The sequence below is a fragment of the Phacochoerus africanus genome, chromosome 2 (genome assembly GCF_016906955.1).
Source record: "Phacochoerus africanus isolate WHEZ1 chromosome 2, ROS_Pafr_v1, whole genome shotgun sequence".
NCBI classification, from domain to species: Eukaryota; Metazoa; Chordata; class Mammalia; order Artiodactyla; family Suidae; genus Phacochoerus; species Phacochoerus africanus.
Genome location: NC_062545.1, coordinates 127,473,372 through 127,488,695, shown reverse-complemented (window position 1 = coordinate 127,488,695; position 15,324 = coordinate 127,473,372).

Here is a 15,324-nt window from a genome sequence, read left to right as displayed (position 1 = left end):
GAAGAGGAAAGAAAGAAAGAAAGAAAGAAAGAAAGAAAGAAAGAAAGAAAGAAAGAAAGAAAGAAAGAAAGACACTTGTCTTACACCACTCACAAAAATTAACTTGAATGCCTTAAAGATTTAAAATAAGACAAGAAGCCACAAACTCCTGAAAGAAAACATTTTAAAAAGCTCTTTTAATGGGTCTTGGATATGAAACCTAAAGCACAAGCAAAATAAAAAATAAACAAGTAGGACTATATCCAACTAAAAAGCTTGTAGATGACAATGAAAATCATCAACAAAATGAAATGACAACCTTCAGAATAGGAAAAAATCTTGCAAACTATGTATCTTATAAGGGACTAATATCTAAAATACATTTAAAAACATAAAAGTCAATGGCAAAAAAATCTCATTTAAAAATTGATGTGAAAAAAAGAATGTCTATAAATGTATAAATGGGTCACTTTGCTGTACAGCAGAAGTTGACAGAACATTGTACATCAAGTATGATAATTTTTTTAAATTGATATGGGACTTGAATAGACATTTTTCCCAAATAAGATATATGAATGGACATCAGGTACATGAATAAATGCTCAACATGACTAACCATGAGGGAAAAGCAAATCAAAACCACAATGAGATCTCATTTCACACCTGTTAGAGTGGCTAGTATCAAAAAGCCAGTGGATAAAAAGTGCTGGTGAGGAGATGGAGAAAAGGGAAGACTTATTCTCTGTTGGGGGATTGTACAACCATAATGGAAAACATTATGGAAGTTCATTTATAAATTAAAAAATGGAACTACCATTTTATCCAGCAATTCCACTTCTGTGTATATATCTGAAGATAATGAAATTACTATGTTGGCAAGATATCTGCACATCCATATGCACCACAGCATTATTTATAATAACAAGGATATGGAAACCACCTAATTGTCCATTGACAGATGAGTGGATCAAGCAGATGTGGTATATATACACAGTGTCACACTATTTAGCCATAAAAGGGAGGAAATCCTGCCAATTGCAACAACATGAATGGAACTTTATGGCATTATATCAGGCAGAGAAAGATTTATGTATATTTAAAGACTTCAATATTGTATGATCTCACTTGTATATGGAATCTAAAAACAAACACAATGAAAAAGATATCAGGTTTGTGGTTACCATAAGGGGCAGTAGAAGGAGGAAAAATTGAATGAAGGTGCTCAAAAGTTACAAACTCCCAGCTATATGATGAATAAATATTAGGGACATGATGGCAATAGTTACCACTATTTCGTGGTATATGTGAATGTTGTTAAAGTAAATCTTCTCAGAAGCAAAAACATTTTTCTTCCCTTTTTTTTTTCTTTTTCATTTTAAGGGCTATACCCATCACATATGGAAATTCCCAGGCTAGGGGTCAAATCAGAGCTAAAGCTGCTAGTCTATGCTATGCCACAGCCACAGCAAAATGGGATCTGAACGAAATGTGTGACCTACACCACAGCTCATGCAAACACCTTAACCCACCGAGCAAGGCCATGGATCAAAACCACATCCTCATGGATAATAGTTGTGTTCATACCACTAAGCCACAATGGGAACTCTGAAAAATATTTTAATTTTTTTTATCTACATGAGATGGTAGATATTAAGCTCACTCTGGTAATAATTTCACAATATATATAAAGTCAGATCATTATGTTGTATAATTCAAACTTACACAGTGCTATATATGAATTATATCTCAGTAAAATTTGGAAAAATACAAAATCTTACAATAACTAAATGAATCAGTTTGTACTATTTTGGAGGAAACTTTATAAATTGTTAATTAGAAAGGAACAATTCATTGCATAGAAGAGTGTCTTTGCAAATGCAGTACAATTTCTTGGAGGTATAAATAAGAACCTGTTAACAATAGTTGCTTTTGTGGAGGTCACTTAAAGAGATATTTAAATTTCACTATATATCATTTTCATTTTGTTTATACTTTTTACCAAGTGTATTTGTTAATTTATTTTTGAATAACACTAATATGGGAAAACTGCATTTTAAAATAAAAAATAAAGGTTTATACAAAGGGCAAATAAATGAATAAATAAAAACTGGCAAGGAATACAACAGCCTTTCATAATCACATCCACCATGGTTTATCTCTGGGAGTGGATGCCTGAGGCTCATCTATACCAAAGAGTTAAAAAAACATGCCACAAATGGCTATGGCAAGGAACAGTCAATTAGCAAGCAAGGTCTTGTTAGTATTAATATGTACACTGTCAAGAACAGAAAAATGAAACCCTAGCCATAGTGGGCATTTTGGAACTCCAATGTCTAAAGATATCTTTATATGTGGCTATAAAGAACAATGCTAGAGAGAGGACAAGATGGCGGAGGAGTAGGGGGACACGCTCGCCCTCTCCCACAAACACAACAAAAAAAGCACATCTACAGAATAAATGACTCACACAGAACAGCAACCAATCGCTGGCAGAGGAACCTAAACTCCAATAACGGCAAGAAGTTTGTGACATTACTGGGCAGAACAGGAGAAAAGAGGAGAGTGAGAGAAGGTGAATCTGAGTGGGACCGGCACTCCCGAAAGGGAACTGTGGAGGAGAAAGGGATCCCGCACCCTGGAAAGTCACCTACACGGGGGAAAGATCAAACGAACCGGAGGAATCTCCAGATGCAGAGAAGAGTGTAGCAGTAAGTTGGAATACGGAAAAGCCGATCAAGAACCGAACGGACCATCTGAACTATGGGCACAGTCACCAAAAATTGAGACGCCTGGGTGGGGGCTGGGCACCAAGATATTGGCTCCAGAGGTTAGACCCCGAGAACGGGCTGGGGGGCGGGGCGGAGCGGAAACTGCTTGGGAGGTCTACAAACCATTTGACGGGGCAGAGATTACCTGGGAGACTAGAAAACAAAGCTGTTGCAGAGGAAGGGAGCAATACTCTAGAGGCAGGGAAGTGGAAAGCCGCATCAGAGGGAACCTGGGAGAAGAGCCTGGTCTGCGCCCGTGCTGGGGAAGGGAGAGAAGAAGGGGTGGGTCCTCATAGAATACCCCCCACGCCACAGCAAGCTTACAGGCCCGCTAGCTAGCTGAAAGCTGTGCTTCCCAGTGCATCCCCTCCCCCCACCCCTGCCACCCCCTACGCTCTCGCTGGACCTGGGGCTGCCTGCCATCCAGGAGGGCTGGCCTCAACAATTGCCTGAAGCCTACCACCGCAGGGGCTGTCCCTGCACAGGCCTGCTTGCCCTTTGGAGGGGCTACACTTCCGCAGAACAGCACCAAACACCACCAGCCCCCGAGAAAAGGCCTGCAGCCCAGAAAAGCTACAACAAGCCTAGCCAGGCCATGAATAGATCTGCCTAATTCTTGGACGGTTTTTCTGAGTCGGGCTGCCCCAGGGAGGAGCTTCTTGGATTTCCAGTGGCCCTGCTACCTGCCCAAGCCCCCAGGGGGTGCCAAGCTCTAGAGGATCAGCTGCATAGGACTGCCAGCTCCAGGCAGGACACCCTGCAGCCCAGAAAAGCTCCAACAAACCTGGCCGAGTCGGGAAAAGATCTCAGACGGTCTTTCTGAGTCGGGCTGCCCTGGGGAGGAGCCTATTGGGTTTCCAGTGGCCCTGCTAACCGCCCAAGCCCCCAGGGGGTGCCCCACTTCCACGGAATAGCTGCTCAGCACCACCAGCCACCTGGAGGAGCCCCTGCAGCCCAGAAAAACTACAACAAGCTCGGCCAGACTGTGAAAAGATCTGCGTACATTCTCAGGCCATCCTTCTGAGTTGGGCTGCCCTAGGGAAGAGCCTCTTAGGTTCTCAGTGACCCAGATAGCTGCTCCAGCCCCCAGGGGGTGCTTCACTCCTGAGGAACAGCTGCCAACACCGCCAACCCCCTGCAAGAACCCCACAGCCTAAAAACACCAGAGCAAGCTCTGCATGACCAAGTGAAATCTGCTACCATCGTGGTGTGGACCTCCCAGTCCTGTCTGCCCTCAGGAAGTCCTCCTTTGCTTCAAAGAAACACTGTTAGCCCCATCAACACTCCAGAAAAGCCACATTGCCTCAAAAAAGATTGACCAACAACGCCAGCCCTCAGGAAACATTACACAGCAGTGACAAGGCAAACACTGCCCGATCACGGAGAGTACAACTCCCTCAGGAGAAAGAAAACAACAAGCAAGATGAAGAAGCTGAGAAACCACCCCCAGTCAAACCAACAGGAGAACTCACCTAAAACAATCAACAATGAAACAGATCTCGGCAGTCTGACAGACCTGGAGTTCAAAAGAGAAATAGTGAAAATACTGAAGGAATTAAGAGAAGATATGAACAGTAATGCAGATGCCCTCAGAAAGGAACTAGAAAATATAAGGAGGAGCCAAGAAAAATTAGAACATTCAGTTGCAGAGATGCAAACTGAACTAAGGGCAGTAAAAACCAGAATGAATAATGCAGAAGAACGAATCAGTGATATGGAAGATAGAATAATGGAAATCACTCAATCCGGTCAACAGACAGAAAACTGAATCCAAAAACTGGAAAGCAATATAAGAGGCCTATGGGATAATATAAAGCGGGCCAATCTACACATAATAGGAATTCCAGAAGGGGTAGAAAAAGATAAGGGAATGGAAAATATATTTGAAGAAATTATCGCTGGAAACTTCCCAAATCTAAAGGATACTGGGTTCAAGATACAAGAAGCACAGAGGGCCCCAAACAAAGTGAACCCTAATAGACCCACACCAAGACACATCATAATAAAAATAGCAAAAGTTAGTGATAAAGAGAGGATCCTAAAGGCAGCAAGAGAAAAGCAGAATGTTAGCTACAAGGGAACCCCCATAAGGTTATCAGCTGATTTCTCTACAGAAACACTACAGGCCAGGAGGGAATGGCAAGAGATATTGAAAGTGCTAAAAAAAAAAAATGCAACCTAGAATACTCTATCCAGCAAGAATATCATTTAAAATAGAAGGGGAAATAAAAATTTTTTTCCAACAAACAAAAACTTAAAGAATACTGCAACACAAACCCAGATTAAAGGAAATATTGAAAGGGCTACTCTAAACCCAAAAAGAAAGGAAGGAAAGGGAAGAAAAAAGAAAAGAAAAAAAAAAGAAGAAGAAGAGGAAGAACTAGGACTGAGGAAACCGCAATCAGAGAGCAGTCACTCAAATAAGCCAGCATACAGATTTAATCATGAACATGCTTCAAACAAAATAAAATTAAAAAGAAAAAATAAAAAAGAGTCATCAAAACCATAAAATGTGGGCAAGGATGTTAGGAAGTAAATAACCCTTTTTGTTTGTTTGTTTGTATGTTTCTCTTCTTTATTTTAATATAGTAATGAAGTGTTTGAACTTACAGGACCATCAGGCTAAAACACACAATTATGGGAAGGGGTTAGCATACTGAAAAAACAGGGCAACCACAAGCCAAAACCAAATATTGCATTTGCAAAAAATGAAAAAAAAAATACACTCAGGCAGATAATAACAGGAGACCATCCAACCAAAAAAAAAAGAAAGGAAGAATGGAGAACCATAGAACCAACTGAAACACGAGGTTCAAATGGCAATAAATAATCATCTATCAATTATCACCTTAAATGTCAATGGACTGAATGCCCCAATCAAAAGACACAGACTGGCTGAGTGGATAAAAAGGCAAAAACCTTCACTATGCTGCCTACAAGAAACTCACCTTAGGACAAAAGATACATATAGATTGAAAGTGAAAGGGTGGGGAAAAATATTTGACGCCAATAGACATGACAGAAAAGCAGGAGTCACAACGCTCATATCAGACAAAATAGACTTTAAAACAAAAGACATAAAGCAAGACAAAGAAGGACACTACTTAATGATTAAGGGATCCATCCAGGGAGAGGATGTGACTATCGTCAACATATGTGCCCCAAATATAGGAGCACCCAGATACATACATCAAATATTAACAGACATAAAGGCAGATATGGATGAGAATACAATCATAGTAGGAGACCTTAATACCCCCCTCACATCAATGGACAGATCCTCTAGACAGAAAACCAATAAAGCAACAGAGATCCTAAAGGAAACAATAGAAAAGTTAGACTTCATTGATCTCTTCAGGACACTACATCCAAAAACATCAGACTACACATTCTTCTCAAATACTCATGGAACATTCTCAAGAATCGACCACATCTTGGGACACAAAGCGAATCTCAATAAATTGAGGAGCATAGAAATTATCTCAAGTATCTTCTCTGACCACAATGCCATGAAATTAGAAATCAACCATGGGAAAAGGAAAGAGAAAAAACCTACTACATGGAGACGAAACAACATGCTACTAAAAAACCAATGGGTCAATGAGGAAATCAAGAAGGAAATTAAAAACTACCTTGAGACAAATGATAATGAAGACACAACCGCTCAAAATCTATGGGATGCTACGAAAGCAGTGCTCAGAGGGACATTTAGAGCAATACAGGCCTTTCTCAAAAAAGAAGAAAGATCCTAAATTGACAACGTAACCCTCCACCTAAACGATTTAGAAAAAGAAGAGCAAAAAAGACCTAAAGTCAGCAGAAGGAAGGAAATTATAAAGATCAAAGATGAAATCAATAAAATAGAGACTCAAAAAACAATAGAGAAAATTAATAAAACCAAGAGCTGGTTCTTTGAAAAGGTGAACAAAATTGACAAACCCCTGCCAGACTCACTAAAAAGAGGAGAGAAAGAACCCAAATAACCAAAATTAGAAATGAAAAAGGAGAAATCACAACGGATACAGCAGAAATACAAAAAAACATAAGAGAATACTATGAACAACTATATGGCAACAAGTTTGACAATCTGGAAGAAATGGACAATTTTCTAGAATCTTACAGCCTGCCAAAACTGAATCAAGTAGAAACAGACCAATCACTAGAAATGAAATGGAAGAGGTCATAAAATCACTCCCTACAAATAAAAGTCCAGGACCAGATGGCTTCACAGGCAAATACTATCAAACATATAAAGAGGAACTGGTGCCCATCCTCCTTAAACTCTTTCAAGAGGTTGAAGAAGAAGGAATACTCCCAAGGACATTCTATGATGCCACCATCACCCTCATTCCAAAACCAGGCAGAGATACCACCAAAAAAGAAAACTATCGCCCAATATCATTGATGAATATAGGTGCAAAAATTCTCAACAAAATCTTAGCCAACCGAATCCAACAACATACCAAAGAAATTATACACCATGACCAGGTTGGGTTCATCCCAGGTTCACAAGGATGGTTCAACATACGCAAACCAATCAGCATCATACACCACATTAACAAAAGAAAAGTCAAAAACCATATGATCATCTCAATAGATGCAGAAAAAGCATTTGACAAAGTCCAACATCCATTCATGATCAAGACCCTCGCCAAAGTGGGTATAGAGGGAACATTCCTGAATATAATCAAAGCCACTTATGAGAAACCCACAGCAAATATAATCCTCAATGGGGAAAAACTGAAAGCCTTCTCACTCCAATCTGGAACAAGACAGGGATGCCCACTCTCACCACGGCCCTTCAACATCGTTTTGGAAGTCCTAGCCACAGCAATTAGACAAACAAAAGAAATAAAAGGCATCCATATAGGAAGAGAAGAGATCAAACTGTCACTGTATGCAGATGACATGATACTATACATAGAAAACCCTAAGGACTCAACCCCAAAACTACTTGAACTAATTCATCAATTCAGCAAAGTAGCAGGATATAAGATGAACATTCAGAAGTCAGTTGCATTTCTGTATACCAGCAATGAAATATTAGAAAAGGAATACAAAAACATGATACCTTTTAGAAAAGGAATACAAAAACACGATACCTTTTAAAATTGCACCTCACAAAATCAAATACCTTGGAATACACCTGACCAAGGAGGTAAAGGACCTATATGTCGAAGAACTATAAAACTTTAATCAAAGAAATCAAAGAAGATGGAAAGAAATGGAAAGATATTCCATGTTCCTGGATTGGGAAAATCAATATTGTAAAAATGGCCATACCACCCAAAGCCATCTACAGATTCAATGCAATCCCTATCAAATTACCCAGGACATTTTTCACAGAACTAGAACAAACAATCCAAACATTTATAGGGAACCACAAAAGACCCAGAATCGCCAAAGCAATCCTGAGGAACAAAAACCAAGCAGGAGGCATAACTCTCCCAGACTTCCAGAAATACTACAAAGCCACAGTCATCAAAACAGTGTGGTACTGGGATCAAAACAGACAGACAGACCAATGGAACAGAATAGAGAACCCGGAAATAAACCCTGACACCTATGGTCAGTTAATCTTGGACAAGGGAGGCAAGAACATCAAATGGGAAAAAGAAAGTCTCTTCAGCAAGCATTGCTGGGAAACCTGGACAGCTGCATGCAAAGCAATGAAACTAGAACACACCCTCACACCATGCACAAAAATAAACTCAAAATGGCTGAAAGACTTAAATATACGACAGGACACCATCAAACTCCTAGAAGAAAACATAGGCAAAACACTCTCTGACATTAACATCATGAATATTTTCTCAGGTCAGTCTCCCAAAGCAATCGAAATTAGAGCAAAAATAAACCCATGGGACCTCATCACACTGACAAGCTTTTGCACAGCAAAGGAAACCCAAAAGAAAACAAAAAGACAACTTACAGAATCGGAGAAAATAGTTTCAAATGATGCAACCGACAAGGGCTTAATCTCTAGAATATATAATCAACTTACACAACCCAACAGCAAACAAACCACTCAACCAATGGAAAAATGGACAAAAGACCTGAATAAACATTTCTCCAAAGAAGATATACAGATGACCAACAAACACATGAGAAAATGCTCAACATCGCTGGTTATAAGAGAAATGCAAATCAAAACTACCATGAGATACCACCTCACACCAGTCAGAATGGCCATCATTAATACATCCACAAATAACAAGTGCTGGAGGGGGTGTGGAGAAAAGGGAACCCTCCTGCACTGTTGGTGGGAATGTCAACTGGTACAGCCACTATGGAGAACAGTTTGGAGATACCTTAGAAATCTATACATAGAACTTCCATATGACCCCGCAATCCCACTCTTGGGCATATATCTGGACAAAACTCTACTTAAAGAGACACATGCATCCACATGTTCATTGCAGCACTATTCACAATAGCCAAGACATGGAAACAACCCAAATGTCCATAGAGAGATGATTGGATTCGGTAGAAGTGGTATATATACACAATGGAATACTACTCAGCCATAAAAAAGAATGACATAATGCCATTTGCAGCAACATGGATGGAACTAGAGAATCTCATACTGAGTGAAATGAGCCAGAAAGACAAAGACAAATACCGTAGGATATCACTTATAACTGGAATCTAATATCCAGTACAAATGAACATCTCCTCAGAAAAGAAAATCATGGACTTGGAGAAAAGACTTGTGGCTGCCTGATGGGGGGGGGGGAGTGGGAGGGATCGGGAGCTTGGGCTTATCAGACACAACTTAGACTAGATTTACAAGGAGATCCTGCTGAATAGCATTGAGAACTTTGTCTAGATACTCATGTTGCAACAGAAGAAAGGCTGGGGGAAAAATGTAATTGTAATGTATACATGTAAGGATAACCTGACCCCCTTGCTGTACAGTGGGAAAATAAATAAAATTATTAAAAAAAAAAAAGAACAATGTTACCTAGACTTTTTTCAGTATTACTTGCCATTGCCTCTTGTGAATCCTGGCTCCACAGAAGTTGTATAATAGAAGAGTTAGGGAAAGTGAGTCAGGTTTGTCCTAACATACCCTTGCTCAATTTCTGCAGATAAAAACCTTAATCACTGTCCTTTTGAGAACTAAAACCTAGCTTTCAAGTGACAGACTAGCTTAAGATATTCTTGCCCTTTCAATCCAGTAGCCTTTTACCAAATCATACATGCATAAATACCATTGCTGGAGCTCCACATTTAAAAACCAGCTTTCCTTTATCTACCTGCATATTACTCAATCTTTGCTTGTTCTTTGAAAATTAATTTAATTGTAGGGATGAGAAGACAAGATGGTGGAGTAGAAGACCTGTAGCTCACCTCCTCGCATGAGAACATGAAAATCACAACTCACTGCTGAAGAACCATCAGTGTAAAAAAAAAAAAAGGCTAGGACACACACACACACAAACACACACACAAAGAACAAATTACAAGACAGTATGAGGCACATACTCTCAATATTATCAAATTCCATAACCCTTGGGTGGTTGACCCACAAACTAGAGAATAATCATATGCAGAAGTTCTCTCCTGGGAGTGAGAGTTCTGAGCACTGTGTTAGGCTCCCTAGCCTAGCCTAGGGGTCTGGCCCTGAGGAGGAGCCCTCAGATCATTTGGCTTTGAAGTTCAGTGTGTCTTGACTGCAAAAGCTCCACAGGACTAGGTGAAACAGACATCTCACTCTTAGAGGGCATACACAAGGTCTCATGCACACTGGGACCCAGAAAAGAAGCAGTGACTTAATAGGAGCCTGGGAAAAACCTACCTCCTGATTTTGGAGGGTCTCCCAGGGAAAGATGGTGGGAGGGGCCTCTGTAGCTCTCTCTCAGGACAAAAAAGCTGGTGTGACCATAACTGGGAGTACGCATCCAAAGGCTGATGTATTGCTTGGGACATTGGCACCAACACCTGGCCCCACCCAACAGCCTATAGGCTCCAGAGCTGAGAGGCCTCAGCTAAACAACCAATAGGGTCGTAGCCCTACCTATCAGGAGACAGGCTGTATAAAGCCTCCCTGAGTATACAGCTGCTTCTAAGCAAATTCCTTGACACAGTCTTGCCCATCAGAGGATAAGACCCAGCTCCACCCACCAGTGGGCAGGCACTGGCCCCTCCCTCCAGGAAGCTGGCAAAGGCCTCTAGATTGGCCTCAAAAACCAGGGGCAAACTGCCAGAAACAAGAAACATACAGTCCCACAGGTTATGGAACTGAGTCTGCAAACACAAGTCATATCCTAACCTGGGAAGTATACTGCTGTGAGATATAGGCTATCTCCTACAAACGGCCATTTATCCAAAGTTGATATAAGTTCCAGATGAAGAAACATGATAAAGCCCCAGAAGAACAACTAAGTGATGTGGAGATATGCAATATACCCAAGGACAAATTCAGAGTAATGACTGTAAAAATGATTCAAGAATTCAGGAAAAGAATGGAGGCACAGAGCAAGAATTATACAAAGTTTTTAACAAAGAATTAGAAAAGTTAAAGAATAAACAGAATTGAAAATTATAATAATTTAAAAGAAAAATACACTAGAAGAATAAATATGGCAGAATAAAAGATAAGTGAGCTGGAAGACAGAGTGGTGGAACTCACTTCCATAGAATAGAATAAAGAAAAGAATAAAAAGAAATGAGGACAGTTGTTTAGTTTTTATTGTCATTATTCTAGGAGGTGTCATTATTCTAGGAGGTGGGTCAAGCAAGATGTTGTTATTTATGTCAAAGAGCATTCTGCCTATGTTTTCCTCTAGGATTTTTATAGTGTTTGGTCTTACAGTTAGGTGTTTAATCAACTTTGAGTTAATTTTTGTGTATGGTGTTAGAAAGTGTTCTAATTTCATTCTTTTACATACAGTTTTCCATTTTCCCCAGCATCACTTTTTGTAGAGACTAACTTTCTGTCACTGTATGTTCTTGCCTCCTTTGTCGTAGATTAGTTGACCATAGTACTTGGGTTTGTTTCTGGGTTTTCTATCCTGTTCCATTCATATATATTTCCATTTTTGTGTCAGTACCATGCTGTTGTGATAACTGTAGCTTTGTAGTTTTATCTGAAGTCAGGGAGCCTGATTCTGCCTGTTCCACTTTTTCTTTTTCAATATTGCTTTGGCTATTTGGTGTCTTTTGTATTTCCATACAAATCTTACAATATTTTGCTCTACTTCTGTGAAGAATGTCATTGGTAATTTGATAGGGGTTGTGTTGAATCTGTAGATTGCCTTGGGTAGTTTAGTCATTTTGACAATATTGATTCTTCTAGACCAAGATCAGGGTGCCTAATTAAACTCATTAGCTTTTGCACAGGAAAGGAAAGTATTCAAAAAATGAAAAGACAGCTCATAGAATGGGAGAAAATCTTTGCAAATAATTCAACCAACAAGGGCCTAATATCTAAAACATACCAATAACTCATACAACTCAATAACAAAAAAAAACCCAAACAACCCAATTGAAAAAAAAAATGTGCAGAAGAGCTAAATAGACATTTCTCCAAAGATATATGGATGGTCAGTAGACACATGAAAAAATGCTCACATCACTAATTATTAGAAAAATGCTAATCAAAACTACAACAAAGTACCACCACACCAGTCAGTATGGCCATCACTAACAAGTCTACAAATAACAAATGCTGGAAAGGGTGTGAAGAAAAGGGAACTCTCCTTAGCTTTTGCTGGGAATGTAAATTGGTACCATTAGAAAACAGTATGGAGGTTCCTCAGAAAACTAAATGTAGAACTACCATATGATCCAGCAATCCCACTCCTTCACACATCTTGACAAAATTTTTATTGCAAAATATACATGCATGCCTATGTTCACTGAAGCACTATTCACAATAGCCAACATCTGGAAACAATCTAAATGTCCATTGAGAGATGAGTGGATTAAGAAGATTCAATGGAATACTATTTAGATATAAAAAAGAACAAAATAATGATATTTTCAGCAACATGGATGGAACTAGAGATTCTCATAGTAAGTGAAGTAAGTCAGAAAGATAAAGAGAGCTATATGATATTACTTATATGTGGAATTTAAAATATAGCACAAATGAATCTATCTACAAAACAGAAACAGACTCACAGACTTAGAGGACAGACTTCTTATTGCCAAGGGGGATGGGGGAGGAAGTGGGATGGATGGGGAGTTCAGGATTGGTAGATGCAAACTGTTATATTTAGAATAGAAAAGCAATGAGGTCCTACTGTATAACATAGGGAACTCTATCCCATCTTTGGATTGACCATGTGATAGATAATATGAGAAAAAAAAATATGTATGTAAATGACTGGGCCACTATGCTGTACAGCAGAAATTGACACAACACTGTAAATCAACTATAATAAAAATATAAATTAAAAAAGGGATAAGTACAGTTTATTTATTTATTTATTTTGCTTTTTAGGGCTGCACCCATGGGATATGGAAGTTCCCAGGCTATGGGTCAAATCTGAGCTATAGCTGCTGGCCCGGGCCACAGCCACAGCAACATAGGATCCAAGCTGCAACTGTGACCTACACCACATCTCATGGCAACATGACATCTTTAACCCAATGAGCAAGGTGAAGGATCAAACCTGAATCCTCATGGATCCTAGTTGGTTCATTAACCCCTGAGCTGTGAAGGGAACTCTGAGATAAGTATAGCTTAATATTGAATGCACCAGTATTTGCATTATAGGGGTCACAGAAGGAGAAGAGAGCAAGAAATTGCCTAAGAAGATATTTAAACAGAAAGTAACAGAGAAATTCCCTAACATGAGAAAGGAAGTATGGAAAATACTTCCTTTCTCATGTTAGGTACATGCCAAAACACATAATAATCAAATTGACCAAAATTAAAGACAAAGAGAAAATATTAAAAGCAATGAGGGAAAATCAAAAAATAATACAGAAAAGAATTCCAATATGTTATCATCTGATTTTTCAGCAGAAACTGCAGGCCAGAAGGGAGTGGCATGATGTATTCAGAAAAAGCTTTTACAAAGAATGCACATTAAGGTTCTCATTCAAATTTGAAGGAGAAATCAAAAGCTTTGCAGACATGCAATAGCTAAAAGAATTCAGCACCACCAAACAAGCTTTACAACAAATGTTAAAAACAGAAAAGAAAGGACCATAACAACAAACAAGAAAATCATGAGATGGGAAAACTCACCAATAAACGCAAATATACAATAAATGTAGGAAATCATCCATACACAAATATGATTTCTAAACCAATAATCATAAGAGGAGGAGAATACAAATTCAGGACAATTTAAATGCATTTGAAATTAAGAGATCAGCAACTTAAAACCATTGTGTGCGAGTGTGTGGACTATTATATAAAAATCTCATGGTAACTGCAAACCAAAAATCTATAATAGATATACACAAACAAAAAGAAATCCAAATACAACACTAAAGAAAATCATTAGATCACAAGAGAAGAGAACAAAAGAGGAAAGGGGGGAAAAAAGAATTTAATGTTAGATAGTGGCCTGCTCTAGCCTTTTCAATTTAACACTAATACATTGGTTTAGGCAAATCATACTGCTTTATTTTGCCATTCATAGTTTGAACTCAATGCCTGGCCTTTAACCACTGGCAGTAGAACATTGGTTCTTAGTTTTCTTCTCTAATAGCCTCAGGACTATTTATAGCCTTAGAAATGGCAGGAATGACTCTGCTCAAAGTATTGTTTCTAAAGGTTTAGACAGCTAAATATTAATTCCTTGTTTATTTCTTGCTCTCCTGAAAATCTAGAGCAAATGGAAATCTGTTCTCCAGTAGCTAGAGAATTACTGTGGAGACTGCAATTGTATTTCTGGTTTCTATGTTACTGGCAAAATTGAAAAAAACAATGTATTACAATCAGTAGGAGTGAACAGAATCTGGATTTCAGTTTCATTTTGTGAGGCAGAATCTGGGGATTATAAGTTTTCTTCTGCTTTGGCAACACTTATAATGTGAATCAGCATAACAGATACTTTATGCCTCCAAGATCAGTTATAGAAGCCTAAGTGAGAGAAGAAGCATCCAAACATCCTTTAAATTATGTCTTCTACCTGTCCTGCTTCAACTCACACTGGGCAGAACAAGAACTAGGAAGGAAACTCAAATTGATGGTGTGGCTGATTCAGCTATTGTTCAGTCTATCGTTTCCATGAAAACCAGCCTTTCAAAGCTGTGGAAAAACCCCCTTCACCTTTGCTATTGCCTACTTGATATTTGTCTAAGTATGGTGTCTTGAGAGAAAAGGACTAAGTTTCTATCCCACCCTGACATTCAAAGTCCTAAGAGGTTGCCTGTACTACTTGATTGGTCTCATTCATTGTTGTGTCAGAATCAAAGTATGCATGTAATACATGTAGTCCACATGTACTATGCAGTCCAGAGGAAGTTCTCCAAGAAAGTGGCTGAGAAGAAGAACTTTCTCTTTTCCTCACACACTCCTCTTTCTACCCACTCACAGATGGGTTCTATGCCATTTTACTCAGTCCAGGACACCAGGAATAGGCCAAGGAGTCACCAGAGCTGGAAATGCAAA